Here is a 7,907-nt window from a genome sequence, read left to right on the forward strand (position 1 = left end):
TATAATCCCAGAAAACCTTACTTTCTGTAACACATTTCATCCTTTATCGTTTATCATGAGCTTTATAGTACACAATAATAAACAGAAAGACAAGGAAACACATTAAGTTTTACCACCAAACCAATCGAAATGTACTGTGCTCAGTATAAACAATGCGATAATCAATATCTTAATCAGGATTAAGCAAGTGCTCGGAAGCGAGATGTGGCAGATGAGGAAGTGGGATAGATATACAGGAAAGTAGGGTTCGTGTTCGAGCAAACCAATGCCGAGAGAGAACGAAGAGAGAGAGAGAGAGAGAGAGCTAGGTTAAATATTTGGGTTGGGGTTTATAGAGGAAGCAGGGGCATGTGTCGTGGTCTGAGACTCGGTAGAGGAGGAGGAAGAGGAAGAGGAAGAAGATGGAGGACCTGTAAATCTGCATCAATGTGATCGAAGGGATGGGATATATGAGTACGTTCGGTTATCGATGATGTAGGAAGTGGAAGAGCACGTGTCACGGTCCTCGTGAACCTAGTGGCGGGTTCAAGGCCTTGGCTAAACTCCATGATCACAGTTGCTGTGCTCTCTGTTCACCCTGCACTACCTTTCATCGCTTTGGTAATTAGTACAGTACTTCTCTGTGCTTTTCTTTTGTACTTGTTTTTACCTTTTTTACTTCTGTTCTTTACGTTTGCAACCCCAGTTATGTCCCACTACTTTTGTTTCTTAATAATTTACTTTTGCAGAATGATTGATCAAATTGGTAAATGGCAATAGTGACTCGCTACTAATTGTCACACATTGTCTCTACTCTCTAATTAGGTCGTCCCTCTAAATTTAATTACCCTAGGACGTTTGATGTCTGAAATATATTTGGTGCAAATAATAACATTTCGATTTTGATACATGAACTACTTTATGTCTAATTGGTGATATGAATTTAAAAAATACAGTATGCGTCTTTCTCTAGATAAAAAACATGTGATCGCATGTAACTTTTTCTTTTACTACAATTTTTCATGTGATGTAAACTCATGCGATTTGGCACAAGAAGTAAACTCATTAGCTACTACAATTGGCAACGATGAGTTCTACCATATGTAACTTGAAAAATCCATCAAATGGAGTTTTTATTTTCCTTTGTTGAGTAGAAAAATAAAAGTACTTCCATATATATGCTTAATATTGATGAACAGTGCTAACCTAGAAACATGTAAAACGAAATTAGAGAATCTAGCTTGTCAGTTAACTCTCGATTCAACATGTAAGAGTTTTGGTGAAATAATTACCTGGCTAATACAAAATCACGTTGATGCACCAGATATATAATCGAATACTTCTGGTTACTTGATTAATGGTACTTTGCTTGATATTTCGTTTTCAAATGGGGACATTTCTCGATCTAGCAACTGTTCTGTAATTATAATTTTGACTGATAATAATGTCTTGTGCTGAATTGATCTAAAAGCATAAACCAAAAAGCCCCTTTTAGTTTAAAGGGGCGTGTGCTTTGCTAGCTTGGAGAGTTCTAAACATATAAGTAATCGAAGCACAGCCCGGTTAACTCTTCTAACTTGAGAAGTAGTTACATTATCTACGCTGTAAATTACTAGATAGTAGAAGAATGTTCACCTAATAATAGGAATGCGATTTGATGTTCGTTTGATTCAATGTTATAATTTTATTATATGTTGTTTGAGAAAAAGAATAAGACGTCCAAGTTTTAACGGTTAAGGGTCGAAGTTATAATTTTAAGTAAGACCAAAGAAGACTATATATAGATATGAATCATATGATCACATATTGACGCATTAATGCAATCATTTTGTAATGTGTGATAACAAGATCCACCTCATAAATCAAACTCACGAGTTGTACTTACTACTTAGTATGACGAATCGTTTGTATTTTAGTATTATCACTTAAGAAGTGACAATGTTCAATGTACCTAGTAATGTGACTAATGTCTACCATTGCAGCAGTATAGAGCTACTTGACAAAATGAGTTTTCCATGTCTCTTTCCTACACCATCATCACACAAAAATAAGGTTAAAATGTGGATGATAATATTTTACCTTCCAAAAGAACAAGTGGGTGGGTTTCCAATTTGGGAGATTAAGATGCCAGTGAAAGGCACAGCCTAGTTCGGTTAGATCTCCAATTAGAAAGGCTATCATAATCAGAATAAATTAAAAACAAGACCAACCTTCCACATTTCCACCCGTGATATGTTTCCGGTTTGGTGAGCCCAGAACTATAAAAGTTGACCATATCCAGGGGGTTTCAGCTTTTGCTGCAGTCAAAGATGGACCATCTGTATGTTAAGAATGTAAGGGCATCTCCAATGAAAATGCCAAATAACTTGTGTCACATTTGAATTTAGCATATGAGGTGTCAAAGTCAAATTTAACAAAATTTTGATCGAATGGATGTGTTATATTATTTTATCAATTTGACATAAGAAGAGAGAGTAGGAAGAGAGAGATAGACGAGAAGAAAAAGAGAGTATCAAAGAAAAATAGTAAAAAAAATAAAAGACATGAGTGGTTTGATATGTCAAATTTGACATAGAGAAATCAATCAAGCCATAAGTCAAATCCACATATTGTCATATGTGTATGACTATTCAGTTGGAGAAGAGAGGGATTAATGTCAAAAAGATGCCGTTGAGCTAACATGTCCAAAATAACTAATGGACCGGAGATTAGGGGTAGACAAACTGACACGAAAACCGAAAAACCAGACCCGAACCCAAACCGAACCCGAATAAAACCGAACCGAAAATAAAAAAAACCGAACCGAACCGAATCTGTTTGGGTTGGGTTTTGGGTTCAATCCCTTAGAAACCGAACGGACCCGAAAAACCCGAAGTCAATGGTCAACGTTATAAAACGACATCATTTTGTCATATTTATAATTTTACATTATTATTATTTTTTAAATAAAAAAATAGTGTAGTCGGCCTCATAGCCGCACCTAATTTCTAACTTAATTGACCTAATGTATAAGAGGCGTATTATTTAGCCGTTTTGCTTCCTTCATATAGTCGCTTCATAATGTGATAGTTTTATTTTAAACTTAATATAAAGGTTATGATATATTAGTTGACACTTAGGTGATCGTCAACTCAAATTCGAAATATGGTCGATCGACACCACCAGATGTGATCGGTATATATATTTAGGGACCCCGTAAAAATTTCGTCCGTTTTGGAGATGATTTGACCGTTCGGACTTACGGTCAACCAAAAAAGAGGCGTTTTCACATAATAAAACTTCATTGACCGGGGTTTTGCCAAATAGATTTCTTCAGTGCGACCGCGCACGATAAGTAACAAAAATTAGTTGACTTCAAATATGCAAACGGCTTTCGGCGTTCGCATATTTGTAATAGGTCCTCTCTTAGGGCATAATAGTGGTGTTTTCGATTTACCGAAAATTCCGACGGTCAAATGAGGTCTGAACTTGATGAAATTTTTATAGGGTCACTAAATATATATACCGATCACATCAGCTGGTGTCGATCGATCCCTAGCAGTTTTCTTCATATAGTCGCTTTATAATGCGATAGTTTTATTTTAAACCTAATATAAAGGTTATGATACATTAGTTGACACTTAGGTGATCGTCAACTCTAATTCGAAATATGGACGATCGACACCAGCAGATGTGATCGGTATATATATTTAGGGACCCCGTAAAAATTTCGTCCGTTTTGGACATGGTTTGATCGTTCATACCTACGGTCAACCAAAAAAGAGGCGTTTTCACATAATAAAATCTCATTGACTGAGGTTTTGCCAAATAGATTTCTTTAGTGCGACCACACACGATAGGTAACAAAAATTAGGTGACTTCAGATATGTAAATGGCTTACGGCGTTCGCATCTTTGTAATGAATCCTCCCTTAGGGCATAATAGTGGTGTTTTCAATTTACCGAAAATTCCAACGGTCAAATGAGGTCTGAATTGGATGAAATTTTTATAGGGTAACTAAATATATATACCGATCACATCAGCTGGTGTCGATCGACCCCTAGAAGTTTTCTTCATATAGTCATTTCATAATGCGATAGTTTTATTTTAAACCTAATATAAATGTTATGATACATTAGTTGACACTTAGGTGATCGTCAACTCTAGTTCGAAATATGGTCGATCGACACCAGCAGATGTGATCGGTATATATATTTAGGGACCCCGTAAAAATTTCGTCCGTTTTGGACATGATTTGACCGTTCGGACTTACGGTCAACCAAAAAAGAGGCGTTTTCACATAATAAAACCTCATTGACCGGGGTTTTGCCAAATAGATTTCTTCAGTGCGACCGCGCACGATAGGTAACAAAATTAGTTGACTTCAAATATGCAAACGGCTTTCGGCGTTCGCATCTTTGTAATGGATCCTCCCTTAGGGCATAATAGTGGTTTTTAATTTACCGAAAATTCTGACGGTCAAATGAGGTCTGAATTTGATGAATTAATATATATATATATAATATTACGTATTTTACATACGGGTAAAACCGAAAAAAAAACCGAACCGAACCGTACGGGTTGGGTTGTGGGTTACAGTCTCTAAAATAGAAAAACCGAACCGAACCGAATTTAAAATTTGGGTTGGGTTATGGGTTTTGTCCAAAACCGAACCGAATGGACTCGTGTTCACTCATACCGGAGATGTTCTAAGGTCAGTTATGTCATTTCATATCTATCCCTATGACCTAATGTACTGTACGCAATTAAAGGACGTAACAATGTAGTCTTCAGCCTATTTTGCGTTTTATTTACATTTTCTGCTCTATATTCAATAATTCATGGTATTCTAACATGTATCAGAGTCTATAGTATAGTACGGCTTCTGTGTTTAGCTTTGCTTCTGCATATTGAATTCTATAGATTTCATTTTTCTTTTCCCCAATTTCAAAACTCTCACCCCCAATTTTCAATTTCTCCTCTCCTGCTTCCTCCACTCCTTTTGATTCCGGCCGTCTTGGTTAGTGTTCATGAAGCCAAGCCGGCACGATGGTTGTGATCCCATTGCTTACTCCTTGAAGCTTGGGCCTTTGAATCCAGTGGGTCGGGTCCATGACTGTTCTCTATTGGCGTTGTCTTCCCTCATCCATAGCTTATGTCTTCGTTTGCCGTCACGGTGCTTGGCGCGTGTCGTCAAGGGAGAATGGAATGATCTGTACTCCTGCTTTTGCATCATATTTGTCTGATAGCTTGGTAATATCTCTCCAATTTTGGCTTCTCCATCTCATAAGTCGTGGAATTATATCAGATTTGGGTTGCTCTGTTATTAATCATCTGTTTTCCTTTTTGTTTTCAACAAATTTGAAGTTTAAGAATGAAGAGTATTCTATTCCTTTTTGGACTGGTGATTCTAGCTTATCAATTTGGAATATGGATTGGTTACGGGGTTGTGGGCTAGCTGAGTTCAATCTTGAGAAATGATAATTACATATTTGATGAGGTGTTTGTCGCGCTCCTATACAAATGGTGTTATAATGGAGTTGGATAACGATTATAAGGTGAATATATTGTGATGGGAGATTATATACATACTTTGATGGGTGATTTGTAGTCTGAGTGTTATATTGTGCATATCCTGGTGCTGCATTCCTTTTTCCATACTTGGTTGGTGCTTCAGGTCAATTAAAGAGATATTGGTATTCTCTTTTCCAATTTGGGCATCCCTCATTCTTGAACATGAAGTTTCTTTGTGGTCCCAGTTTTTGTGCTCCAACTCATCAATTTTCCATTTTTTTCATATCAGAGTTTGTGTCTGCCGCCAGAAAAAGAAATTCGACGACAGTTTTTAATTCCTTTATTTGTGGACTGGTGAGTGAGGCTTGACTATTTGGATTATCGATTACTTCTATGTCTCGTGTGAAGTTCATGCTTCCAGTTGGTGGAGATTTCCCTCATGTATCTAGTTGGGATTGTTGCGCTTGAGTTTACATAAGGGGATTTGTAGTAGACTGGTCTTATTGCCAATGGATGCACTTATTTATGTCTATCAATTCTATGGGTTTATTCGTGTAGATCAGTGAGGAAAAATTGCAACCTGGTGATATTTGGTTAAGGTAGAAGTGTAATGCCACAGATTGGGCAGTAGAGTGATTGAGAAGACACATGCAGCTTTCAATTTTTTTACAAATTTCCAGACATATTTTCAAGAATTTTAGTTTCAATTGGTTCCTCTACTGCCATGGTTATACATATATGCCCTGTTGTGATCGCATTCTTGTCATCCTGCATTAAGTGTTGCACTCAAATTGCTACTGTTTGTTGGGTTTTTGAATTGGGATGTTAGCTTGCTAATTGTCTACATCATGTAATTTATATTGTTCTGTACTTAGGTACAACCATTATGCTTGTAGCCAAGTATATGGTTGAGGGAGTGTTAAGAACGTAAGATCAGTTATGTCATTTGATACCTATCCATATCCCATATATAGGACCTAATGTACTGTACACAATTTAAGGAAGTAATACACGATGTAGTCTTAAGCCTATTCTTGATACCTATCCCTATCCCATATATAATACCTAATGTACTGTACACAATTCAAGGAAGTAATACATGATGTAGTCTTCAGCCTATTATGCGTTTTCTTTACATTTTCTGCTTTAGTTTCGATAATCCATGGTTTCCTAACACTGTAAACAATCAGAACTAAGATCAAAGTCAAATACGACCCAGATTCATATAAATCATGGTTGATATTGAAAGGCATATCGTATCTGATATTTTAAGAGATAGCGTATAGTTTTAGTTTAATCTCTGTTGAATTTGACCTAATGGTTGTCCAGCAAGACATGGAATGACTTGAAGTGAAGTGAACATACTTCCACGTAATTTTTGTACAATGTGTAGGTTGGATTTTCATATATAAGTCTGTTTAGATCTTCGGCTCCTACAACTTTTGATTTCTTACTCATGTCTTCTTACTGTGAGAACTCATGTGTAGCGGAAATAATCGATGATATGATGACATGTTTAGATGGAGAAATTCATTTTGAAGAGGAGGTCTTGAAGTTGCAAATACAAGGTACTGTTTCTCGTTGACTAGCAAGTTCATGATCGGAACTTCCAAGCCTGTGATGTGATGATCAGCGGGTGATTATGTAGCAAAATAATGGTTAGAACGCACTTTAATATATGCCGAGTTCTACAAACTATGTTGAATATGTACACTAAGAAACACCATAACCGGTATTTTTATTAATTAATTGGAAATTGGTTAGGAAAATGAATTTCTTAACTGTCTGTGATGTGATGATTATTCTTTGCATATAGTTAACAATCTCATCTGTAGGGAAAAGGAGGGAAGCAAAACCGTAGAGAACTCCGCCGTATTGGACTAGAAAAACCAAGTTCGGTAGGGCCCAAACTAGATAATTCAATATTTTTGTTAGCAAAAAAAATTGCCCAGCCCAAAATTACAATACGAGAATAAGATTATATTAGTTTAATCGCTGAGCAAGTGAACATTCGAACAACTCATTGTAGAGTTCGATCTATTTGGTTAAACGTACAAAATTTTTGTTAAGAACTACCTAAAAGTGGTCTAGCTTAGAAACATAAAGGAGCATTTTCAAGCGAGAAATGTAAAGGAGAGTTACATGCATGATCAAGACAAATTAAACGCGACATCGTTACATACAAATGGAAATGATTGAAATCCAAAAGAAAGAAAAAGTCTATTCAAAGAAATTAATCTATATATGCACAAATTAACATCAAAGAGAACGAACTCATCCATGAGAAACCATAGTTATTAATTAGCTTCATGCCGACGAGTTATTCATTGTACTCCTCACATTACCCACCACACAAGCAAAATACTGCAAAATAGGCCTCAAGCAAGCTTCTATTGGGCTCCTAACATATGCATCCCATCCCGAAGTCAAGCACG

This window comes from Argentina anserina, chromosome 3, assembly GCF_933775445.1.
Source record: "Argentina anserina chromosome 3, drPotAnse1.1, whole genome shotgun sequence".
NCBI lineage: Eukaryota > Viridiplantae > Streptophyta > Magnoliopsida > Rosales > Rosaceae > Argentina > Argentina anserina.